The 26,583-nt window shown below is 47.5% G+C and overlaps 1 long non-coding RNA gene across 1 annotated transcript in view; it reads left to right on the top strand.

Annotated features, from left to right (window-relative positions):
- LOC311442057 overlaps nucleotides 1-26,583 on the top strand; it is a 253,673-nt gene that overhangs the window by 190,017 nt on the left and 37,073 nt on the right. The window contains exons 13-14 of the long non-coding RNA XR_014696436.1: nucleotides 19,179-19,272; nucleotides 20,167-20,268. This is a non-coding gene — a long non-coding RNA (uncharacterized lncRNA). The remainder of the gene's footprint in view (nucleotides 1-19,178; nucleotides 19,273-20,166; nucleotides 20,269-26,583) is intronic.

The following is a 26,583-nucleotide window of genomic DNA, read 5'->3' as shown; positions in this document are numbered from 1 at the left end:
TTTTTTGTCCCTTTATCCCAAGTGCTAAAATGGGCTCTTGGTACTTCTCTCCTCCCTAGCCTGTCCTCCTGTACCAGAAAGTGCATCCAGTAAGTGATGGAGAGCTACGAGTTCCTGGATAGTACAAACATACTTCAAGAGTGCATAAGATCATCTCTTCAAATTTCTCATTTGTGTTTGCAGTCCAATTCTGCAGCCTTTATTAGTGATTGTAATTAAGTGCAAGCGATGTATTTCTCTAGCCCCTTTGATGTACATGTTTTATGTGAGTTCAGTTATGTTAGTTCAGTTTATTACTTATGTTAGTTCAGTTTAATATTTAATAGGGTGTTCTTCCCATTGTGTAATGTTTTACTGAAATTCAGCATGTGTGTGAGCAGCAAAGAATTATTCTAAAAGCCTGTGCTTACTATCCAGTTAGAAATCCATTTAGCTCCATCCAATTGGAAGCAGCTACACTGATTTCCATAAGCTGGGTGTCCCATGATAATCTAGCATCTCTATGGATATTCATAAAAGGCCTCAAAGCTATAAAAAAGTGGTAGCCATTTGTTCCATGCTGTAAGATCTCTTTTTTTGTTTTGTTTTAGTGAGACACACTTGTTTGTTCAAAACCTGGTCCCAGTTTTTGCAGCTGTGCTCCTAGTTAACATTTTCTCAGCAGTTGGGGTGATTTACACCCAAAGTTTTGTTTAATTATGGTTATTTTCTGCAGTTGGAAGAGTGGGTGGCTGGTGAGATCACATGGCATTGTTTCTGCTTCATGAATCAAAGCCTTAAACCTAGAGTTGAAGGACCAACAAAAAACATTAATAAGTTACAGGCTTCTAGGAAAGATCATTGGAGAAAGAAGTGTTTGGTCAACATTAAGGAGGTCTTGTGAAAATTCTGGACATTTTCACAAATGCCTGAATGCTTTTTAATGATCAGCTAGATTGTGAAGAGGTAGAAAGCTACTTTTATTGCTGATACTCTCGTAGTGGATCTTGTGCTAGAATTGAATTCTAGAAATTCAGTGCATTTCTGCTAGAATTAATGCAAGTATTGGTTTATTTATAATTAGTACTTAGCACACAGACTTTTTTTCCTAAATCACCCGTGCATTTGCTCCCCCAGTATCACATCTTTAGCTTTATAACCTCTCTGCAAGGATATGGCCTTGAATCAATACTTAGCTTCAGGCAAGTGATATTTCTGTACCTGGAAAATATCTGTCAGCTTCTTCCCAGTGGGTTTTAGAACTTGACTGTATTGAAAATAAGGTTACACTTGGTCATTTCTCCCTGTGCTGTCATCCTTGCGAGCACGCTGTCCCCCACTCCTTTATTCACCTGATTTATGGATTTCCATAGAGCCAAAGAAGGTGCAGCGCATATTGTAAAGACAGATTATCCGGAGTAATCATATAGTAAGCATTGCAGATTGGCAGGCAACTGGCTTTGGGGAGATTTGAACCTGAAGTGAGGTTTGATGATGAAAGTAAACTGATCACTTGCTAAATGTCTGGGAATGCCCTCCAATTATCTCAAGAACTGAGGCTTGCCCAGCACAGAGGAGCTCTTTATTCCCAGCACCTACTTTCTCACTTCCCTCCCTCCCTTTCACCTCTTTCCCATCAATGAAATCTGTGAAATCAGGGACATCACCACAGGGATGGATTTGAGGCAGAGCTGCTGTTTTCTGTGGTCCCTGGGGTGCCACTGAGGCAGGACTTTGGAATGAGCAGACGTGGCCCTTGCCAGCCCCGGTGGATGGTCTAGGCTGGCCGCTGAGCCATGCCTCCTGTCCCACCAAACTTTCCATGCTTCTTGTGTCGATTTTCACATTTGAGTAGAAGCAGGAGATGGTGCACAAAACCAAGAGCTAACAAGACGATGGTTTTAAGTCTGGAATCAAGATTTGATTTGCACTCACGTTTCAGGTCAGCCCACTGTTGGTTTTTTTTTCCAATTAACCGGGCAAACCAGCGTTGTGCAAAGCACGACCTGTGTTTGGGGTGTAAGACTGGTGAGCAGAGCTGGCATGCGCTGAGGGTGAGCTCACCTCCAGAATGGGATTTGTGCTGTGCTTGGCTGCTGCACCCGGTGAAAACACTCACTCCAGCAGACAGCTGGAGGCCAGAGCTGTGGCTCACTCTGTCTGCAGAGCATCGTGCACAGAGAGGCCCCAGCCTGTTCAAGAAGTGTGCAGCAAATAATAACAAAATAAAGCAAAATGATTTTGGCAAACACAGCTAATTAGCCCGTAATTCGTCAGTTCCCTGGAGAGGATCTAACAGAGCTGTCTTCAAAATCCAGTGATTAAACCCTTTATGTAAATATTATTTTAGTCTTCTTTAAAATTACTTGCTCAAATGTCAAGAATGACATTAGTGTGAGAGGGGCTCTTTCAATTACATTTCCTCCTTTTTCTTCTTTTCTCTCTCACCATTTTTGTAGAGCCACCTGTGTAGATTTTTTAGCACCTTTCTACTTTGTCATGAGATACTCTTGTCCCCAGTGCTGTGGAGGTTTCTCTTTCTTTTTAATTGTCCTTAATGACACTTTCTTTTTCCAAGCTCCAAGCTGGAGGGTTGTGAAACCTTGCCGTGACTCCAGAGCTCTGCAGCTTCCTTGCCCAGTCTGACAGGCACGGGTGAGTAGCCAGCACTCGGCTCTGAAGGTCAGGGCACCTCAACCTGTTTCTAGGTCTTACCTGTAGCTACCACCTGACCCTGCGTGAGTCACGCTTTGAGAAGTGTGACTGCCAACAACATTAATGAGAACTTTTTAGTACTGGGACTGACTTTGCAGAAAGCTGGGTTTCCAGTGCTGCTGCTCTCACTGAAACCTCGTGAGTCTCGTACCTTGGACCCACACTGGTGCCACTGTCCTGGGGTCAGCAGCTGCTCTCTGGGCAGGACGTGACACCAGAGCTGTCCACCTCCACCGCCTGCCAGCGGGTCCCACCAGCATGTCTGGGGAGGCTTTGGAAGGACTCAGTGCTGTCTTTCATCTATTCCTGCTGAAGGCAGCTGGAACTATACAGAGGTTGACCTCATTTTTGAACAGACTTAGATGCGAGCTAAATAGGAGCCTCACAAACAGCAGAGGAACTGGAGATACCTTTTATTCCTCCTTTGTGTCTCTTTCCACCCTTCTAGCCCCATAGAAATGTCGCTGTTCCTAGTAATGATTACTTCCCAGAGCAACAGAAGTCATTCATGGTCACAAAAAGACAATATTTGCTCCTAGGAGCTCCCCATACAAGAACAATTTCTCTCCTGGAAGATTTTTTCCAGAAAGTGTCCTTGCAGCTGGGGGAATTTCACTGAGGAAAGTGACGTTTAAGCAGCGATAGCTCTGGGCAGTACTGCCCTGGCCCCAGGGAAGGAAACCTGTCTCCTTCAGGTTTCCAGCACTGAAGAAACCTCCTAAACATACCCAGATGTTGAGCAAGCGATGTTGGAGGTGAACTTTTTTGGCAGCAGCCGCCGTGTGCAGCAAGTGGGTTTGGCCAGTGCTGTTGGCAAGGGAGGAACTGCAAGAGAGGAACATGGCTCTTTGGCCTGTGGCTTGGGATGGTGTTAATGGAGACCCAGGTTGGTGGCAGAGCTCTGTGGAGGAGCAGGGAGGGTTGTGAGGGGGAGAAATGACCATGCTGGGGAGCTTCAGCAGTGTGGGTGACTTTTCTCCCACATTGCGTGGCAGCTACGTTGAATCCAGCGAGGGGAAAGGCAACGCAGGAGGCACAGCGGAAGCTGGGGAGGAGATAACTTTGTTTCTTCTGGCTGGATGGTCTGGAGTTGTGAGATAAAGCACAAGGACTGTTTTGTCTGTGCCTTCGTGCTTTTTCCTTATTGTGTCTCTCAGTACCTCTTGCCTTGGGAAACCTTCTCACCTCCCCCAGCTTGCTGCATTTCTGGAGGAGGAGTGCAGCACCATGCTGGCAGGGCAGGGCAGGCGCTGTGCCAGAAGTACCCCCTGCAGAACTTTGCTCTTTTCCTTTGGGAAGATGATCCCAATGCCAGTGGTGAGGCCTCAGAACAGAGCTGGTCTAGGACCTGTCTGAATCTTTCCCTGGGCTCTCCAGTCCTTCCCCTCCATCTCACCCTTCCCCTTGCTCATCCTCAGTTTTCTTTTCTTCCCTGCTACAGCCCGATTCTGTCACTTTTGGGGTCTTCAGAAGGCATGTGGATGTGGTGCTTAGTGCTGTGGCCTAATGGTGAGCTTGGCAGTGCTAGGTTTAAGGTTGGACCAGGTGGTCTTAGAGGTCTTTTCCAACCTGAATGGTTCCAGGATGCTGTGATCTCTGGTCCTCTGAAGTGCAGTCCCCACCTGCTGTGGGGCTGGGTGGGTGTCTGCACGTCAGGCGCAGGGCATGCAGCCCTGGTGACCCAGGGTGGTGTTGGAAGAGGACACAGCACTGTCCTCTCTGGTCCTCTCTCAGTGCCCTGAAAAGAGGCAAGATATTAAAGAAAGGGCCGTTTCTCTTGGTGCATGATCCCAGCAGAAACACAGGTCCATACAGAACACCGGACGGGGTGGTGGGAGAGCTGGTGGAGAACGATGTGGGCATCCCTGCAGGGGTCAGGCCAGGCTCTGCGGGAGCAGGAAGAAGCTCTTCTGAAGATGCAGGGCTCAGGTGGGCTTCTGCAGCCATCAAGGAGGATCTTTCCTGGCCTTTGCAATAGAGATGTGTCAGTATGTGGGTTAGACTCCCTTGGCCCATCAGAAAGTCACCTCTAAGACTCCAGACTTCTTGACAGCATAACAGAACAAGAAATGTAAAAAATTTCCCCACTGCTCCATAGCACGATGCTTGTTGCTGGCTGTTGTTCTGGGGATGTTTTGCATCTATGATTTTTTCTATCACGAGCAGAAAGCAACATAACCTTGTACAATGCCAGGTGTTCAGCTGGGATGTTGTCCGATGGATTTTCTGCTCAAACATTGCTGTTTTCTGGAGAAAAGAGCTGGGAGATCAGACTGTGAGGCAGCTAAGGTAAAGCAATGCCTTGCTGAAGGATGCAGCTTTCCTCTGGAAATGAAAAAAAAAAAAAACCTCTCCCTACATACAAGCCAACTTTTAGGGCACTTTTAGGGTAAATAGCACTTAGATGGATGGAGTAAGCTAGGGAAGCAAAGCCGGTGCGATTAGTTGGTATATGGTTGGAGGGAATTAGTTAATTTAGGCTTTGATTCTGTCCTTTGAGAAGAAAACACAAGAAAATGTCTCATTAGAAGAGATGAGTTGTCTTAATCATTGGCTTTCCATTCCTGTTCTTTCTGTTGGATGCCTTTTCTCAGAAGTGGCTTGGGTACAGCTGCATGTTACCAGACAGGCGCTACATTAGACCCAGAGAAAAAAAAAAAAGTTATTGTAGTCCATGTCTCAGAAATTTCCCAGCAAAATCACACTGGTGGAGTGAAACCTCCATATCTGGTGTAGTCCTGGCACGTGGGCGTATTGCTTACTCTGGGGTGTGAGTGATGCTGTGCATTCACACTGCTGTAACCCGGTGGTATCATTATATCGGGACACTTGGGACTGTAAATTTACTGGGGTGGACATGCCAGTAGGAGTATTGTGACTTAAATCACGGGGCCTGCTGAAGGCAGGGTGTATTTTTTTTCCCTATGTATATCTGTATTTAAGTAGGCAGCAGTTCTGTGATGTTGCTCACATCAGCCCACTAGCTCTACCTCATTGATAAAAGATACCCTGAGAAGTTCAGTTTTGGGGGAGAAACTCATCAGTCTCTCTGCCTGTTGTCCACCAGCAGTGTTGGAGATGATCATGGAGACCCCATCACAGAGATGGGTGGCATGGGGTGCTTCAACCATCCCTTTGGCTCTGTGCTGAACAGGGTGGCTCTTCTCCAAATTACAAGCCAAGTCCTTTCTAATAACGTGGCATGCAATACGTGTTTTAGTTAAGCTCACAGCAGCACACATTTTTACCTGAGGAAAATCGCAGAGTGTAAAAGTCACAACTACAGAAGCCACGTCCAGATGGATGGGGGCCAACCTCAGGGCGTTCTTAATTGGTTTGTACCGAGGGAAGTCCCAGCGCGGGGATTTTCTTGGTCCCTTTCCACTCTCCGCATGTGCTCCAGGATGCCAGCTCAAAATAGAGGTGAGGAGCCCCAGTCCCAATTTTATTACGAAATGTGGTAGTTGGAGGGCTGGGAAGCAAGGTGTGAGAGGCAATTATAAACCCTGAGCTTGGAGGCCGGTCGTGACTTTTATGATCTCATTTCCTCATCCACACACAAACATTTGGCCAAAGCCCAGTCTCTGCAAACTGGCTTTGTTCACCGCTGGTTTTAATTAGCAGGAACAGTCCTGTGCAGTGTTCCCAATAAACGAATGACAAAGTATCAGTCTCGGTCTCTGGCAGTTTTCTCTTCTTCATCCTGCCAGAGGGCCTTTTCGGAGCCCCAAACCAGCCCCTTGATCTCCGCTTCCAGGAAACTTTCATAAAATTCAGACCAGATTCTTGAGCAAGAACCAAATGTTTCAGCCAGAAAGTTTTTTTCCTTTCCTTTCCTTTCCTTTCCTTTCCTTTCCTTTCCTTTCCTTTCCTTTCCTTTCCTTTCCTTTCCTTTCCTTTCCTTTCCTTTCCTTTCCTTTCCTTTCCTTTCCTTTCCTTTCCTTTCCTTTCCTTTCCTTTCCTTTCCTTTCCTTTCCTTTCCTTTCCTTTCCTTTCCTTTCCTTTCCTTTCCTTTCCTTTCCTTTCCTTTCCTTTCCTTTCCCCCTTTCTTTCCCTTTTCCCTTTCTTTCCCTTTTCCCTTTCTTTCCCTTTCCCCTTCCCCAGGGTGAATGGAGGATGATTAATCTGAACAGATGATATTTTCAGTGACATGCTTAGCATTTATCTGAGAAGGCTCCTATGGGCACTGCCTTGATGTTGCCTTCTTAAAAACATCAATCAGGCCAATGTGTTTAAGTGTGTTTGGCTGTTACCTTCTTTCCTCATGTTTCACAAGTGCAATCAGTGAGTCATGTGTGATACTATTTATTTGTCTTACAGCACAGCAGCAAAGGCCCGTTCTAGGAGGTACTGGATAAAGCCAGAGAAAGGCTTCACTTTTAAAGAGCATCTCCAGCAGCCCTCTCTTCATATAGCGGGGACAGAGGTGGTCATGGCCAGCAGCAGCACGCAGTGAAACCTCTGCCATCATGCCCAGGGGGTTTCACAAATTGGTCTTTGGTTTTCAGGATCCCCATCTCCCATCCCACACCCCCTGGTTAGGTGAGTGAAGGAAGCTGTTAAAAAAATCTCCCAAAGCATGGTGCTGAGCAAGGGTGCCACTGTAGCATCTCCTTATTCATACCCTCTGGATGGTGCAGTGCATGCTGAGGTCAGCGTGCATCTCCCTGACCTCATGCCCTGTGTTAGTGCCCAATGATGGAGGCTTTTCTGCATTAAAGATGGGCTCTCTCCAGGCCTTAGTTAACCTCCCGATTAATGCGGCAGCATTAATTGTTCATCAAGCCACCAATGAGGCCATTAAGTTTCTCTCCCTTTGTGGAGAGCAGCACCTACCCCAGTAATGAGGGAAAAGGAGGAGGCTGCAGATCTAACTGCAGGCATGCAGAGCGAGGAGGACTCGCTCTCTTACTGTGCCTGAAAAGCCTCTCTTTTATGGAGGTGTCAATAGCAATTTCATTCCCTTTTTAGAGGAACAAGTGCCTTTAACCATTTAAACCCACTTAAACATACGGCTTTTGTGCTTTGATTAAAGCCATAATGCAGAGAAAAAAGATCCTGGCTGCCTGCGGAGCCTCCTGCTGGGGAAGGTTCAGCCGGCGGCCGAAGGGGTCATGGGTGCTGCGCTGCCCTCCTGACCTCGAGCCCAGGCTGGAAACTGGGCTGCATGGGCAGGGCTCAGCCCTTGTGGCAGGATGCGGCAGGAGCAATGCCCCCCACTTGCGGGTGCCACCCTTCCATGCCCCACCTGCCACGTCCTAAAGCATCTCAGGAGGCATTTGCCCAGTGCTTGAAGCAGAACTCCTTGTGAAGGTGGCCTTGTGTAGCCTGCTGGGGTCACCTCGCTGCAGAGCTTGAGTGCCTGCCCAGCCGTGGTGCTTTTCTTTGCTGTCCAAAGTGCTCCGGGAGCTGCAGGCTAAGTGCATGACAGCAGCTTCAATGAATAATGTAAGGCATCAATAGTTCTGGGTGATTTTATAGCCCCTCCAATCTCAGGATCTCAAAGTGTTTCACAAAGGTTGATTTATTTACCCTTATGGATGCTCTTGCCAGACTGAGAGTGGAAAACAGAATCCGACAAGGAGCAGAAGGATGCAGGAGAGCAGGAAGCCCCCAGTCCCCAGGTAATGCGCCTTTTGGGTGCCAGCTCTAAGAAGCTGGGATTTCTGCAAAGAGCCAGGGATGCTGCTTCTGCTCCACGATTTTGATACCTGTGGCACCTTGTTGGTTAAGTAGAAAAAGAAAATTTCCCTTTTATTAACAAAGCAGTAAGACTGCTGCCACAAGTTGAAAGTGCTTCCAGCCACCCTCAGTCTAAATAGCCCAGGGGAGAGGTGGTGGCACCCACCCCTGGGCACTGGGCAGCTCACAGGCAGGCTGTGAGCCATGACTCCAAGGGAACAAGGATCCCTTTATGCCATTGTCATAAAGGAGTATTATTTTGACGTTAAAATGCGATCAGGTAAGGAGATTATCTGGTCCAGACAATCTCATCCTTGAGGTAGAGTTAAGCAAGCCTAATGGTTAAGTGAGGACTTGTAACGAGTTTTGAGACTGGTTTACTTTCAGAGAGCTGGTTTCTTTCTTTTGTTAGGGACTCTGTTAAACCTGGTCTCAATTAGCTCATGGCTGGAGCGAACCCGAGGAGGCTTTGCTGGGCAGGCTGAAGCTCCACAACAGAGCTGTGCACAAGCCCAGAGGAAGACACCCCATCTTCCTTTCTGCATGCTTTCAAGACATTTGCTGGTTTGCCAGACTTAAATATGTTTCTTGTGCCATTGAATGGCCTCAGCTGGCTTGGAGCTCTGCTCACTTTAGAGCAAATGGAAAAGCAAATGGTAGAAAACTAGAAAACTAGAGCAAGAAGAAAGTTGTCTTGCACCTGGGCAGGCCAGGGAAAATGAATGGTGACAGAAAAAAGTAATTGGTGATTTTTATTTTTATTTATCCCCACTAAAGTGACCCTGGAGTCTTGGCACAAGGCAGCAGGGCAGAACAGTGACGAGACAAAAGTGCATCTTCCTGGTTGAGCTACGCTCAGTTATCCTGCTCCGATGGCTTGCCAGGACAAATTGTCTGAACTGGCGGTCTCCAGCGAGGACGATGGTGTCACCTAGGAGAGGCCTTTTTCACTCACCGAAGCTATCGTTCTTGGAGCAAAGGGCAAAATACACCCATGGAAACCCAGATGGCAGGAGGGGAGAAGTGGTTTCCACCGCAGCTAGAGAGCATGTGGAACTGCAATGCCAGGGGATCACCTAGCATCAACGCACACCTGTTAACGATCACAAGATGGTAAGGGGATTAAAAGTCATGTAAAATAGGCCATGTGGTGCTTAGCACCATGGCAGAAAGTGAAGCTGTTTCCCTAAGAAATACAGGAATGTGATATCTGCACTTGTCTACTGAGACACGAGGAAGTGAATCTGGTGCAGAAATAAAGTTGGAGGCAGCTTCTAAACCATGTTCCCCACCTAATACCAGCCCAACAGGATGACAGCAAGTGCTGAAGGATTATGTTTCCATTGTGGAAAAGCTTCCCGGGTGCCTGTGTAACAGAAGGAAAAGAGAATCCGGTTGGTGTGTTTTTGCTTGTTATCAGCCTCGGTTCTGGTTTAACCTACCTCACTTGGGAGAGGTGCTGCTGCTGGTTAGAGCAGGACGTTCCCCCTTGGTGTACCTGGTGAGGCCAGGGCCTGCAGCACCCCAAGACCTCGCACCGCTGGCAGCCACAAGTGCAGGGCTTTTTCTGGGGTTTAAAAATATTTTTTGGAAAGGAGGAGAAAGTACTGCACAGAGCCACAAAGAGAGAGAGAGAGAAAATATGTGTCAAGAGGTGAGAGGCCTGTTTAGCGAGACAAAGAGAAGTGGGAACCTATTTGATGTTTGTGTCCAAGTACTTTCCCAGAGAGAAAACCCCAGATACACCAAGGTTCCTTCATCTGTGAGGTGATGCAGAGCGAGCATCCCTGGCTGCAGTGAAGCTGAGGAAGTTCAACAGGGCCTGAGGTTTTGACAGCAGGGATGGTGAGCCCTGGGGACAAATCGCCCCCAGCAGAGGCTTCTTTGTCTCAGATGCTGTAATAGTCTCTCTTTCAGGATAGGCTTTAATCAACACAAGCCATTAATCTTAATACTGGGGTAATTAAGCTTAATACAGGGTAACTGCATGAAAATGAGTAGGCTGGGATATACGGGAAGTCAGACGGGATAATTCTTCCTGGCCGTGCAGCACACAAACAAAGCTTTGTAGTCCTGGTGCGAGCTCCAGAGGCTTGCTGTGCTTTGCTGCGAAAAGGTACGGTTTACGTTAACGACCAAATTCCCCTTGACTCTGTTTTCACGGAAGCTGAAAGCACGTTGCTGAGCTAGAAATGGCACTGGGTGGTTAAGAGGAAGTTTTAAAGCATTTGCAAATCTGCTCCTGATTTCCCTTCTGCAGCCAGCAGGCAGAGCGAGGCTGGCAGGGCACGAGGCGGTCGGGCTGAGCTGCGGGAAGGGGCTGCCTCCCCCACCAGGAGAACAGCTACGGCCTGGACAGGGAGGTACTGGGCATGCTGGCCGTGCATTCAGCAACAGCCACGTGAGGAAAGGTCAGCCAGCCCGCTGCCAACTGATGCATGAGCGAGCCAGAGCAATGCGAAAATGTTTCCTTGGCCGAGGCAAGCGGTGCTGGGGATGGAGGTGGCAGCGGCGATCTCCCGAGTGTGAATGTCACTGCCCATCACCTCCCTCCTCCACCCCGGCACGCCGAGCCCTCCCTGGCACCCTGCTGAAAACTTCTGGGCGTTTTGCAGAGAAATGGGCTCCTTTCTGTTTTCTGACTGGGTTGTTTCTGATTTCGTGGTCACATATATATTTCATTACATTTTTTTCAGACCTCTGTTAGTTTCAGCCTTCCAAAGTCCCACTGGGCTTCAGAAAGGAGAAATGCAAATGTCCCAGATCTGGAAGAAATACAGCCATGGACAGTTCAGGCTTGGCTTCTCATCTGAAGGATGGAGCTGCGTTTCTGACAACACAGCACCCACCCAGCAGTAAATTGTAAGGCATCACGCATTGCCCTAGGTCCTTGGCTTATCCTTGGCTGACCCCGAGTTAAAGGATGTGATGTATGGCACTCAGCAAATCCCTAGACTGCTGTCCCAGGGACAAGTAATACCAACCGTACCTCCCTGGCACACGGGATTAGTGGAAGAGGTGCCCTTAATGCCACAGGCAGAAATGGGTCAGCCCCGATTTGGCAAGCTCAGGCTATTCGAAGCGAGTAGTGATGCAGCCTGTAGAAATAAAAGGCCAAAAATCCTGTATTTTGTTCCTTGGAGCCCCACTGAGCTCGCTGCCTATTTACATAGGTCCACAGGCAGCAAGTCAGAAGCTGCTGAACCAAACAAGCTGGGCCATGGGTATTACCCCTGTGAATGGTTCTTTGTAAGGAATGTACAGATAAGGAAATTAGGAAATGAGCCCAGTATAGGATCTGCACCTTTAACAAGCATGAACCTCCTTGCTAGCTCCAAAGTCTGAATTTAGATTTGTATTAACCTCTATCAGCCAAGAATTTGGTGGTTAAGGGCCTTATTGTGACCTTTTGCAATGCAGCTCAAGTGTCCCCACTGTTCCTGATAACTATGTGCGGTAGCAACACAAATCTCATCTGTATTCCCCTTTCCCTCTTTCCCTCACTCTGATCAAATCCTTCATTCAGACTTTTTCTAACATCCTAGGCTTCCTTGCATGGTTCAGCACTGAGTAAGTAGCTGTATGGTAACAAAACAGTGCTGTCTTTGTTCTGGAAAAGCAGAGAAATTAAGATGTATAATCTTGAAATGAGGAAGCTCGCAACTGAGAAGAAAGCCGGGCACACGCACGGTTGTGCTCTGGCACCAGCTGGGTTGAATTTAGCAGTGCTGCTTAGAGAGAGAGCAAAGAAAACAAACTAATTCATTATTTTGTTTTACCTCCTCCTAAATGACCCAAAGCCCATTAGAGCTGCTGGTGTTTCTGTGGACTTCAGGTGAAACTGATGATGCTCCTCTGCCTTTTGTGCCTTTGCCTTGTTTTCTGCATTTTGCTCTCTTACTGTCTGTCCACTCCTGTGCTCTGCGCTTGCTCTTCCTGCCAGTCTGCATCATGACTGAGCTCTTCCTCCCAGGGAGCATCAGGTCTTCCATCACTCTTCCAGACAGCAAATCATCCCTAAAGCCATGTTTCATTTAGGGTAAGCTCCTGTGCTCCTTTGATCATGTGGACCTGTCCAGAGACAGCCCAGTTCAGCAGGAAGGAGATCACTACTGTCTCTCTTCCAGGGTGTTTTTCAGTAAACACTATCAACTCAGCACTCCAGGAGAAAGCAGAAGGGAAATAGAAAATGTTCTCCCTCCTGTGTGAGTCCTCTGGGTAGCATGGCACAGCCAGTGTGCTTTACACAGGGTTTTGGGTGCCCCAGATCTGCTGGTATGTCTGGGCTGCCACTGTGTCTCTGGGACATTCGAGGAAGGAAAGGGTATCTGCTACAAAGGCATCACTTCTGCAGGGCATGAGGAAGCTGGGGACAAACCTCAGTCCCCTTGGAGCCAGCCAACAGGGAGCCAGGCACTGAGCTGGGGAGAAGGGGGAGTGCGGCTCTGTTTTATTTGCTGGGAGCCCTGCAAAGCTTGCACAGACGTTCAAGGCATGCCATGGGCAGGAAAGGGGAATGCAGAACAGGTGGAAACCAGATGTGTGTGGTTAATTTGAAAGCCTGTGGACAGACCTGGGGAGAATTGCTTTCTCTGCTCTTTTGAGTCCGCCCTGCAGTCTACCCCACAGCATGTGCACTAGTGTTAGGATTAGTTCCCTTGGGAAATTTGGCTTTTCTGACCATCTGAAAGTGTCTGTAGTCTGCAGTGCCTCCAGTTGGGATTCTGTCCTGGCAGGATGTTGTTTATTGGCGCTGTAGCAGCCTAGCTCAGAAGGGTGGAGAGATTTGCCTTCCCTGGGAGCCCAGCAGAGAGCTGCTGGGGGGGACTGAGCCTAGAGGGCAGGGGGCCAAGCGGGGAGCAGGGCCAGGGCCAGCTCCCTGCTGAACAGGGACCCAACTACTGCAGAAACCACCTGGGGACTCCCCAGAGGAGCTGAGAGTAATTGCAGAGCCAAGTCGGAGGCTACCGGTGGCCAACTTAGCGGGACAGCATGGGTAGATCCACCTCAGAGCTCTTGAGCCTTTGAAAGCCCTTTGCTAGATTTCCCCTCCAGCTGATTCCTGTGTCTCTCTCCGGCTACCAGGACTGGTTGCATCAGCACCAAGCCCAGCACAAATTCATGGTCCAGCCCCATCAGTGAGCCCAGTAGGAAGGTGGCTCTGGAGGACTGACAGCATGCAGTGTCCCAGCACAGGACAGATCTCCTCCCTGGTTCCCAGATTTCGTTTCATTGGTGGGAGCCTCGTGAAAGACGGGACCACCTTCTGCTCTTTCCCATGTATTTAGTGTCCTTTGGGTACTGCAGGCCTCCTTTCTAGAGCAGGGTGGTTTCCCTGCACGTTCCCCATGGGAAGAGACATCAGTGCGGTTGTGATGCTGGAATTCATTACAACTGTGACGACTGCAGGAAATAAACAGTGGGAGCAGATGGGCTTCCAGGGAACAGAAATCCCGTCTCTCTCTGAACATCCTCAATAATTACAGACACACGCAAAAACACAGGAAGGAAGAAAATTATGCCAGAGGCTCGGGGCAGTGTGTGGGCAGAATTGCCTTAACACACAGCGAGCCTTTTCTGGTAGCTGCAACGAGGTGGACCTGCTGGAGGTGCATCATCACCTGATGAGCTGTTGTGTGAAGATTTCCACACTGCTGCCCCAAAGCATGGGTTTGTGTTCTCCTGCTCCATCCCACACCACCTGAGCTGCACACCCTGTTGTTCTGCGCTGAAATGCCTTGGACAAAACAAAAATTATGTGCTTAAATATGGTACTGATGAGATGGGAAAACTGGAGAGGGCTGTGGGGAATGCAGCCTAAGGCGGTAGGTATTGCTCACAGCTCCGAACCTTGGACTGTCTGGGTGTCTTGTGTCAGAGGGGCTGTAGATCTGTTGGTTGTCCTCTAGTTAAGGTCCTTATCTCTGTCTAACAGAGCTGCTGCTGTTCTCCAGAGTCATTGCATCCCAGTTATGCTGGCCCTAGGGAGAAGCCCTGCATGGGCTGGTCTTGAAGAGGAGCAGCTTTGTATCAGCACCAGCATGATCAGGGCCCAGTCAGGAGGGGAATAGTAAAAGCTGGTGCAGTTTGTGCTCCATTACAATGAGCTGGTGACTTCTAGGAGAAGAGAGAGCTCAGATGACCTGGAAACCCCCCCGAAGGGGATGTGAAGGCTCACACTGGCTGAGGACAAAGATGATGGCTCTAGGAGTGGGATACAGATTGGGCAAGTGCCTGTAAATGATGAGACCCAGCTGCTTAGAGTGGACTATTTAGGAGGCAAGTAATTATGGCTGGTAAGGAAGGTTTTCGTTTTTTTTCCAAGCAGTTTTGATTTATTCTTAGAAGGAGTGGTAGAATTTGATTTGTAAATGATTTCTGTGGTAAATTTTCTATTTTCCATATCAATTTTGAGTTTTGCTGGAAAATGAAAAACCAAAGACCTATTTTATGATTTCCTATGAAGTGTTCCTTGATGGGGAGTCAGTTTTTGAACCACTTCCACTGAGACTTCTGGCAACTTACTGAATTGCAGAGGTGACACTTAGTGTTTCCAAAAGGGCTAAACCCCACAGTGACACCTTGCCTTTACGTGAGAGTGTCCCATCTCATGTTTGCTCTCTGAGAAGTGGCAGAGCTTGCTAAAAGCCCCTTGACACATGCTTCAGTCACCAGTCACCTACAAACCAACACGTGGTACTTTAAATTGCCAATGCAAATGAGAGTTGGTTTAAACAGTTCCTTGTCTGTAGTGATAAATAGAAACAGACAGCTCCAAAATATGCAAAGATGCACAATCATCCTGGCAGGGGGTAGTTAATCAGGCATTAAAAACCCAGGACAGAGTCCAGGCAGGGATTAGGCAGTTGCTCCTTCGTCAAAGGAGCTGAGCTCATGTGTGAGCGCTGATAATACTGCCTTTTGACCTGGAACTGGAGTCAGAAAACCAAGGTTTTCCTGATGTTTTTACTATTACTTTGTGAGTACTGGTATTATTCGTGTAATGATCTGGAAGCCGTGATCTGGGATATCAGATGCTTCCAACCTCCCATGCCTGCTGGAGCAAGAGCTAAATGGAAAGACATCCTGGCTGGCTTGGTCCAGCTTGTTGCTCCACAGGAGCAGAGAGCAGAAACCAGGACTGACTGATTGCTCCTGATGGTTCCTGTCTTTTCAGAGCCTGCTGCCGACCCCTGTGCTGGTTGTCAGTGCAAGGATGGCCTTTTTGCTGCCCTGGTTTGAGCAACTCTGACAGCAACAAGGTGATGTGCTTGAAAACTGCAATGCTCAAGCAGTCTGGTTGTGTTTAATGCCCAAATTGTGCCATCTTCACACGCAGGTAGGGATCTGGTGCTTTGGCCTCTAGGCTGGGGGCTCCATCCTGGAAAGCTTGCACCTCCACCCCAGGCTGTGCTTCGTGTGGACTGCAAGTCTCCCTCATGTAACACAGGTGCTGCTGTTGTGCAGCCTTCAGACACAGCCAAGGGCCGGACAGGCCAAAAGGAACAAAAGCACCGTGAAGGTGTAGATGCTAAATACATGGCAGTGACAGCAGCTGCTCCGCGCTGCGTAACGGAGCTGTGCAGATGTGAGAGCATGGGATTAGCAGGGCCCTGAACTCCTCGCTGCGGGGATTTAAAGACGGATTTGAGCTGCGATCGGTCAGGAGAGGCTCAGCCACGAGGCGGTTGCTGCCCTTGTGCCTGGTGCCCGGTTTCTGCTTGCTCTCCCTGCCCTGAATGCCAGCTGGTTTCTCTTTCCACCAGCCTCTCCGCACGAGTGCCTCTCATTTCAGCCCAGGCAAGGTGTCCACCTGCCAAGCCAAGCTGGTGCTCACTGGAGTTTGCCAGACCCTCACGGGCTGATTACTCAAGCAGAACTGTTCATAGCAATGGGAAGGTGGCCAGGCCTGCAAGAAGCGTTGCCACATTTGCACCTCTAGCTCCACACGGTCACCGAGAGAATCGCAGCCTGGACGAGTTGGTCCCTCCTAGCAGGGACAGGGTGGGCTTGTTACCCAGCTCTGCCAAGCAGAGGTGAAGGTCATTTTGTGGCAGCTTTCAAAAGTTTTGTGGCTTGTTTTTTTTTTGTTGCACTAGGGGCACGATAGCAGGCCAGCCAGTCGCAGATTGACTTTGCCTTAGAAGCCTTCCTGTCAAACCCAGTTGCAACACTGTGCCTTTTGACTGCGAATTGTGATATTTCCATGACAATCCTTTTGAGCACTGGTGTTTGGATGAACTTTGCTAGTCGGTTGCTCCATGATGCTTCAAGGAACGGAGAAATACAGCAGCTCCGTTTGTTCCCTCTGAGGACTCTCAGATGGCAGTAACAGCTGGCCGGAGAGAGCAGGTACAGGCCCACCTGCTTCCTCGTTTTGTAGCTGACCTCAGCTCCAGTTATTTCTCTGCTTATTGAGCAGAGGAAGGAGGTACATGAGGGTATTTCTCATTTTTCAGGATGACAGTCTTTTCTCTGTCCTATCATTATGCTAAGTAAGAAGTGCTTGTTGAGGGCCACATCTGCAGATGGATAGACCAATAAATAAAGGAAGGCAAAGATACTTGCCAAGAAGCCACTTTGCTGCTTATACATGGTAAAAGCCTGTGAAATTGAAGAGTGGAGACGTGTGCAGACAGATGAAGGAGAGAGATGCTGCTGGGTAAAACCAGAGGGATAAAGAGATCTTCAGGTCATCCTCTGACAGCTTGCCCCTCTCCGTGCTGATGGGCTCCAGTATCTGCTCCTTGTTACTCAATACTGCTTACTGCCATCAGAACTACTGTACTGAAAATGGACCAGTCACGAAAATGGCCATTCTCCAAAAAGAAATCGCTGCCTTCTCCACTAGGAGTTAAACCTGGATAAGCACAAGCCCTACTTATAACAGTCTGACGTTCACCAGCAGCCTGCTTTGACTGTCATTTTTTTGCAGTAATTTTTCTGCCGTCGGGGAAAAGAGGAATTCCTGCGTTGACCTGGGAGCTGCAGGACATTCCCAGCATGTCCAGCCTCACTCACTGCCTTTTCCAGCATTTCTGTCTGGTTGAAATAGAGCCTGTTAAGGCCCTTCCAAAATTTCCAAACAATTAAAACCCCTTGGAAGCTTGGCCTGGTTAATCTTGGAAGAAAGAAGGCTGGCTGCAGACAGAGTAAGTAATGCTGATCCTGAACAGCACAGCAATGCTTGGAGCAGTTTGCCCTCCAATGGCCAGTTGGAGCTTGCAGCTCCTGCCCTCATGCCGAGGTTTCCTTTAACTCAGATGGCTCCAGACCCTCTAATTAGTGCATTGTGCCCCTCACCTGCATTATTACTCCATCCCAAGGATAATCTGTGAGAAAGGGAGAGTGGGGGCCTTTTCAGAGCAAAGCTCTCTCATGGAAGGTGCTCAGTGCCTTCTACTTCTGCTGCAGCATGCCTCCTTGAAGGCGCTTTTGACTTTTTGGGGATAGCATGGGCCTGCTCTGCATTTCATGGTTTGGTCACTTGTTTGTGGTTTGTTGAGATTGTTGTGCAAGCTACAAAAGACCTGGAGCTTCTATGCTTCACTGAGGACATCTGATGAGCAACTGCAGGCTGAAGCACAGTTAGATACAAGAAATCTAGCTGCAGAAATGTCTTCGGAAGGGCTCCTGTTAGGAGATGGCTCCTCCACTCTGGGGCCAGATCCTTCTCAGACCCCATGCTGCTGGTTTGGCCAGCCCCATGTCAGGCTCTGTTGGTAACTGGGGTGAAGAGAATGGGTTGACCTGGCATGGACCAGGGGCATTTCCACCACCCTGCCAAGCTACTCCTGCCCTAGAGAAGCCCATAGGCCATTCCTGTTGTCTCCTGCAAACAACCCCACATCCCAGAGGGAAGCAGAGAGCTGGGGCCAAGCAACCAGCCTACGAGAGGGCACTTCTACTGGTCAGCTTTTGTCAGGGCAAGGAGGAATTGGTTTGGGGTGAGGAATGTCTTTATTTTCCTCTCTGGAAGGTGAAACAGCATTAACAGAACCACAAAGAGGAACACAGAAGAAAATTATTTTGCTTTTGCCAAAATTTGACATGGTGAAACAAAAGACAAAGTACGAACTCCTGATTTCCTCGGTCATTTTTTGAAGTAAATTTATTGTCTAAGGCTTAGAGTTTAAGGCATTTAGGTATAAGACAGAAAGATGTAGCTTGATTTTTTTTCCCTCTTATTCAGTGCCATCCTGGCAACAACCAGGTGTGAAGATTGCTCCTCTCCTTCTTCTACCTATTGGAAAACTGTTCTGCTACTTTTGGCCTTTGAATTTTGTGGTTTTTTTTTTGTTGTCGTTGTTTTTTTTTTAAAACTCTCTGGATATCTGCAGTGAGTTTTCAGGTATGATGTGCACCACAGCAATTCTTACTGTGCTCCCTGGTGATATATGATGTCTCCAGCATCACTCTCAGGAAGAAAAACCTCAAAAATTTGGTCCCTGTTAACTAGCCATTAGCACCAGCAACACCCAGAGATGAATTCCTCCAGCTTTGAACGGCCAGTAGTTACTGTGCTGGGTCCATTGCAGCAAGTGTGGAAAGCCAGATGATTTTAATGACAGTGTGTCCATTGAAGTCTCTGGTTTGTGGGAGACTTGATCATTTCTTCTCTCTCCAAGATAAAAGAAATGCCGAGTACGAGAAGTTCCTTTACCATTGCTGGGTGGACACTTTGAATGTCTCATTTAATTTACTAGATAATGATCACATTTATGGAACAGCTTGTTTCAATTTTCTCATTATCACTAACTGAGATGATAGCTTATTAAATACCCTTTTGCACCACTTCACAGATGAGACATGTGAGAAGGAAAGTTATTCAGAGGAGCAAGCTGATACAAATGAACGGGCAGCAAGGAAGCCTCGGGTTTCTCAGGCAGGTTACTGGTAAGAAGCCATGCGAAAATTAATAATTTTGCAGGGCCTCCATTGTTGCACATTCAGCGAAAGCCATCACACGTCATTATAACTGGATTGCTGGCATCCAGGAATTTTGTCCTCAACACCCCATGATCCCACACTGCTGGAGCTGCAGTGGCTACACCAGATGCCAAAGCTTTTTCCTCCAAGACATTAAGAAGTCTGTGCAGACTGTCAAAAGACTGATATATTGTCTGTTTTACCAGGAGAACTGAAGCAAATGATGAATGAGTTCAGAGATGTATTTGCCCTAATACCAATCCATTATTTGTAAGAGCACAGACTGCTTCCGCTGATTCTGAAAGAAATTTAATCCCCTGCAACTGAGAAGGAAATGGGTTTGTAAGTCTAAGGAAGGATTGCATCATAGTCAAAGAAGTAGACATTGGAGATTTGGCAGAAATTTGGTGTTGAAATGGAACTGAGGATCTTTAGCCAGTAGATTTCAGCAATGGCAAATGAGGTTGAGGGCACCTGGGATCACTTGGCTGCTTCTAGGCTGCTGTATCAGGTTTTGTGTACTTACCTACATGACAGTAGCAAGATTAATTGTCTTTGAGTCTTTACAGAGAACAGAGCAAGTCCCCATGCTGCTGAGCTCCACTTTCTCTGCATAAAAGAGCATGAAAAGCCCTCATATGGGAGGGGATGGGGTCCAAATTTCAGGATCAACCACAGAGGAAAATCACCTGATGGCCCAACATGACAGATGATGAACAAACCCACTTGCTATCAAGCTCAGAATGGAGAGAATGTGACTGCAGGATTATATCCACAGGCATGCCTTCAAGAAGTAACACCTTTTCTGAAGTCTTATGCAGACCCCCTTGAGTAAAGTAAAATTATTCCTCTTCTTTTCAGATATCTTCTAATGAAGCAGATGCACAGAAGGGGCCTGGAGTAAATCACTGTCTTTGTTGCTCTCTTCCTGGCACCTTCTAAAGAGCTCAGATGAAAAGCCAGGTGTGTATTGCAAGATTTGTTTTTCCAAAGGTGAAGTAGTTGGATATCATTAAGACAAAGACTGTCTTCTCAAGAGCAAGAAACTCTTTGGAGCTGTAAATCATACTATCAGCCCTTCTTGTATCCATTATACAAAATAGCTGCTTGACCTCTAGCTGTTTATGAATCATTCTTTAAATACTGTGTCAAGTACCAGCATAAGAGCTGTGTCTCAAAAGTCCTTTATGATGGGTTGTCCTGCCTTTAAATCCTTGTCATTTTATGCTAATTACTGACAAGTTATAATTGTCCAATAAACCACTCAGAATAATCTTCATGCAGATAATAACTATTTGAGAAGTCACTAAGTGACATAAAGAAAGCAAAGGCATTTGGGTTTGACCTTTTTGAGTACCGCATTGCTTCTGGACAACTGGTACAAATTCTGTGTGTAAAAGTTCTATTTTTAATCCCCAAGTCACAGTGATAAGTTGAGCGGTTACCTTTGGGGTTGGCTTGGTTGTGGTGGGAATGGCTGGGTTGCAGGTTCTTACTTGACTTACAGCATTGAGCTGCCCAATTCCTGATGGCTTTCGGTAGCGACCAGGTGCCGTATTCACTTGCGCTCCTTCGATGAATCCAAGCCTGTTACCTCTCATACTGCTCATCACATTTCTACTCTCAGTGTTATGGAAGGTTGACTGGAAATTGTGTGATGTGGATGGGTGGCCTGGGTTCACTGCTAATCTGGTGTGGCTGGTCATGCTTGGGGGTACCACTGCTGCCTTTGGCGATTGCCCAGCTGTGCACGCTTCCAGCAAGGGAAGCAGCGTGAGCAATCACTGGCCAGACCACCTAGTTAACAAATAAACCCTCAAATGCGTTAGCCCTGCAGTCCCACATCTGCTGTGCAATGGCAAGTTAGGGGAATTCTATAGAATGAACTTGTTTCAGGCACCTTCAGTCTTATTAACTTTTGGAGGAAACCCAGGGAAAGTTATATTGGAAAGCTGAAAGCTATTATGGCAGGATGGCTGCTAAGTGACTTGGTATGTGCCCTTGGGGACCAGCTCTCCCAACTTTATGAAAAACAATATTAACTGATTCTCCAGGTTTGTGTCACAGCAGGCCCAATGTACTATTTTCTACAAAAGGATTGTGATGCTCAGAGTCGCTGTAGTATTTCAATTCATTTTTGTGGATTGGATGAAAAGGAAAATGAGCAAAAAAAATGGTGGAAATGCGAAGTATGCTATTGACTTGCTTCTCCTTGAAGTCCAGTAAGCTGCCGGACACTTTAGATTTTTCTGTCCTTTCACTTACTATTATTACGTCACTCATGGATGTTTAAAGAGGAAAAAAATGGGGTTTGTCCTGTCTGCCGACTAAGTCAGTCGTGGTCAGCACATGATCTTCAGGGCAGCTAACTGGCATCACCAACACCCCTGGGCCTCTCCTCCATCCCCTGCATGCCCCCCTCCCTGCCTGGTGTCAGGCTCCTGATTGAGCTGTAAACTCAGGGCAAAGGCTCCCACGGGAGAGGACAAGTGCTGACATCTTCTCTCAAGTCTGGTATAAGCCACAGGTACATTTGGGAGGAGATGGTGAAGCATTGGTGAAGCGAGTTGGTATATGAGCTGTGCTTCAAGAAGAAGAGGCAGGTAATTCATTCTTACAGATAGCTTGACCCATAGGGAGGTTGTACTGTTTAGGAGCTGATGGATATCTTCCTCTTCTTTCTCATTTATTTTTTTTTTTTTTAAGGAGCAGAACATTGTGCTTTTGACATGTTATGAACACCTCTGTGTTTAAGGAAAGTATAGTTGTCTATTGTCTATTTAGTCCCAGGGTTGGTGCTGTTTGAGTGGCACAAAGTAGCTGGAACAGGATGAGAAGATCTGAGCTGCTGGGTTTTGTTACTGAAGGTGACTGTCAGCATGCCCTCTCCATGCACCCGCATTGTAAGTGCTCTGCGTCCCACCTAGTGAAGTCATTCGGAGGGACCTTCCAAAGCCTCCACATAGCTTTTAGGTCTGCTCCACACCAGTAAGCTTGCACTGAATCATCTGCCACTGCAGGTCCTGACAAAAATTCATGATGCAAGAGATCCCAGGAGGAAGGTGACTGGGGAGAGCTGCTGGGTGAGGGAGCAAGCTGCTGCTCCTAGTCTGCTTGCCAGCTGGAAGAAAGAATATGGCCTAGGGCAAGGTGGACACCTCAGACATACTCTCAGGCATAGGAAGGGGAAATGAATTAATGGAAACTGGGATAGGGGTGACAGGAGGGATGGAGGGAGGAGAGCCATTTTGGCCAGACAGGCTACCCAGCTGCCTACACAAAGGCCTCCTCCTATCATCCCTGTCACACAAAAGAGACCCAGTGCTCACCAGGAAAGTGGAGCATTAAGAAGAGGGTAGAAAGTTTTGTTAATCACGTGTAAGGGTGGTGTCCAAACTAAACGTAGTCTATTCTGCGTTAGAAGATAACACGGAGCATTGGGAAAGCAGTGCTACCCCAGCCTGTGCCTTGGTGGAGCATCCTGGGGAGGACAGTGGCTGGGTTGGCTGCAGTAAGGAAACATCTGAGCACGATAGGCACCGTGGGCATTTTAAAGGGTCGTGGTCATCACTAGGAGGCATCTGCCTCTGTTGCAGTGAGAGATGTACTCTGTTTTATCAGGTCAATGGATGAACAAAGATGAATATGTGGTGGCCTGAAATGTGTGGCAGCTGCTTTCTTTCCCCTGTGACATGAGTGGGTGAAGGGGAAAAAGAGGTTCTTAGCTAATCTGCACCTCCTAAATACAATTATTTTGTGTTTCTTTAGCAGAAATTTAGGCAACAAAAGTAACAATTAGTCCTTTGAAACTCCTAGCCCTGACCTGCTCTGGGGAAATGGTGAAAAACAGCCCTCCTCTATGAAGATGTTCTGGGGATCAGACTCATTTTCCTCCCTGAGAAAAAGAGAAGACAATGAGCTATTTAGCAAAAACAAGGAGAGAAACTCATGTGGCAAAGGGATGGGAGGCGAGCAGCAGCTGCACAGGTCGGTGAGGGGCTGCACAGCCTCTCCGCGCGCTGGTGCCTGATGCCTGTGGCTGCCGGAGGCCAAACGCTGCCTCTTCTTGTGCCAGTCGGAACCGGCAGCTAATGCTTGATTTACTTGATAGCCCGTTCTCCCCTCGTGAACAGGCCTCTTCATGCCCAGGCAGTGTCATTGCCATTCATTTCTAATTATTACATCTTTCCGTGGCCAGACTCGCTTCCCTGCCTCCTGCCAAGTGGCGGCTGGGCCCACGCTGTGCTCAGCCCTCGTTCCTCTCCATCACCAGTCACCAGCCTGCTCGCAGACAAGAGGGAGCGTTGAGTGGCACCAACCCAGCCGTGGGGTAAGGCCAAGGGCTTTCCGCTGCTCTCATCATAGGTGTGGTGCGATTAACAACAAAGGTCTGAGAACAAATGAGTAATCTCCCTTTCAGTGCCAGCTCTTTCACCTGTCGTTATTAAAAAAATCCCTTTGTGTGCTCCGTGGCTTATCTCCTGAAGGCCACCAAACAGCCCTTTGTACTTGATTGCCATCATATATCCCTGCCATCAGCATGGCTCCAGCCAAACCCTGCTCTGCATCCCGACTGAGGCAGCAGGACCATCCTCAGAGGGGACCAGGCAGGGGGGCAGCAGGTGAAGCACTGCCCTCCATCTTCCAGGGGGTAGATGAGGCTTGTCTGGAGATGGACAGGAACTCTGAGGTAGAAGTTGGTGTTTAATTTGAATCCCTCAAACCCTAGTCAAGAGCTTTTGAATTTCTGACTCTCTCACCTGATCTAGAAAAGCCAGGAGACATGTAAGCTATTTTTCTTGGTTTGCAAACCCTGCTGACTACTGGATGTCTGAAAATCACTCCTTTTAAGGTGTCTCAATTTGAGAATCCAAAAATAAAGAAATTTAGTCCATTCAAATGGTTTGGCAAGCCATTTAAGTCTTTCAGGAGTAAAGGCCAAGCTGTACAGCTTTTACTTAAGAATTGATGTAAAATTGCAAGGATATACATCCTTCATGGGAAAAAAAAATGATCAGATTGCCATGTTTGACAAGGTTTTATATATTTATCTTTCCCTGGCTCATTGATGTGTTGGAGATAACTAATAAGCTGGTAAGGCTGATTATAATAGATCCAAAAATAAGACTCAGAGAGATTCACCACAGCCCGTATCCGACAGGTCTTGTCACTTGGATGCATTTGCAAAAAGCTGGTTTGTCTCTCCCCTTGACAGATGCTTTGATGAGCTAATCATCTCATTTCCATGAACTGCACATCTGTAAAAACAAATGTGGATAAGACTTGAACAAGTGACTAAGCCCTGTTCTTGTTTGCAATGTTTCATGACAATTATTCGAGCAGAGGTGGTGTTCCTCACTGACAGGTGACATGCACGCGTGCTGTGTCAAGCAGATGGCTTCTCTGAAGTTTTCCTCTCCAGGAGGACTGTGAGAGGCTTTTTCCTGTGCCACTGATGGTCTCAGGTACCCCAAGCAGCCGCAACCATCTCCAGTTCAGCAGGCCATGCACACATTGCTCTGGCTTTGGAATGGCAAAGCTTGGGAAGCGATGGTGAAGCAGAGGTTCCCAGGAGAGCCAGACACTTTTCTCCATTTTCTGCCGCACTTGCTGCAGGAGGTGGTGGCTGTCTCATACATGTTAGATTAGGCAGTAGCTGGATGCTTTATTGCTTGTTTCCTGGCTTTGTTATTGCTGAGGGATAGTTTCCTGTTATGTTTTCAGTGTTGTGCTCAGTGTCCAGTGAGGTACAAAGATTAACAGCCTCTTTGGGCTTTTCTGTACACTTTCTTTACTTTTTCATTACATCGTGGAAGCCATGCTGCCTAGGATTCCCAGTTCCTGGCAAGTGAACTAAGGGCAACTTGGTGACTTAATCCTGTTTCGAAAGCCCCGATAACCATCCCATACACCAAGCCCTCCAGCCAGTGTATTTCATCTAGAGAAGGGCCCCAACAAAGCTGTTTAGTATGATTGATCTAATCTGCTTTCACTTTACACCATTAATTTGGAGGTGATTTGCTGTGTGTCCCTTGCTAGGCAGTTCCTTTTGGTTTTATTTTTCCCTTGCTTTCCTGGTTTTCATCTTCAACCTTGTGTTCTGGGGTTTCATTTCCTGGTTCAGTGTTACCTCGGTTAGCTTTGTACCAAACTAAATTGTAACTATATCAACTAGGAACAAAGGAAAAACCCCACTACACAATTATTTACATCAGAAAGTTTGTTTCCATATTTTCTCTTCAGGTTTTTATGGAGTAGAGATGTGTTGGAGCAATTAAAATGATTCCTGAGTGCAGGGAGGAATTTGTCCAGCTCCTGAGAAGGGGAGGAGTATTAAATACTGTTTGGGCTGTAAATCCACAGAAATTTGTTTCCTTTTTTCAGCTCAAACTTTAATTAAGAGAATTACACATCTCCCCTCCCCTCCCTGACCAGAGCCATTTATTTCAAAGCAAGAGTTTTTGCTCTGAAGTGGAAGTTTAAAAGGAAATTATCAGGTACATTCTGAACCAGTTTTGCATCTTTGTTCCTGCTTTATCTGTAGCAATCAGGTAGCATTTTGAAATGCTAGGGGTGAAATGTTTTTTGATGCAATGCCAGCAGAAAAGTAAAGCCCAACTTCAGCCCTTGGGCTCCTCTTGTCATTGTTTTGTCCCTTAGGACCATATTTGGTTAATAGCAAAACTTCTTGATGCTTCTCTGACAAGTGTGAAGGGAACTCGAAAGCATGCGTATATCTGCTGGGTGTGGACACAAAGCTGTGTCTTCAGACTCTCCCTGTCCAGAAATGGGGGGTGCACAAAAATGAGTCACACGGGAAGCAGCCAGGCTTGGTGAGGCTCCTTCATCACAAAAGCCACTGTACCTCATTTGTAGGTCTCTCAGCAGAAAAGTCTTGGGCACTGGCTGGTTCCCATGTTCACAGATGAGCAATGGGAAATAGTTCAGTGATTGTTTTTTCTGTACAAATAGTGCCTCCTCCTCTCCTGTCCTGTCCTGTCCAGTCCTGTCCTCTCCTGTCCTGTCCTCTCCACTCCGCTCCTCCTCTCTGCTCCTCTCTGCTCCCCTCCTTCTCCTCTCTGCTTCTCTTTCTGTTACAGAAATGTATGAACACCAATGCAGGGACACTGCACCATGTCCTAACATTGCTGCCAAGCAAGGGTTAAAGCATAGCCATTCACCTCCTCCATTTCCTTACTAACAGCTTTCAGATCTTGGCATCTATCAAAATAGATGCAGAAGCCAAAAACTAACAAAGGTGGAAATGATCGCTGCGGG

The sequence above is a fragment of the Aythya ferina genome, assembly GCF_964211825.1.
Source record: "Aythya ferina genome assembly, chromosome: 10".
NCBI lineage: Eukaryota > Metazoa > Chordata > Aves > Anseriformes > Anatidae > Aythya > Aythya ferina.
The sequence above is the reverse complement of the archived record's forward strand: the minus strand, read 5'-3'. Positions and strand labels throughout refer to the sequence as shown.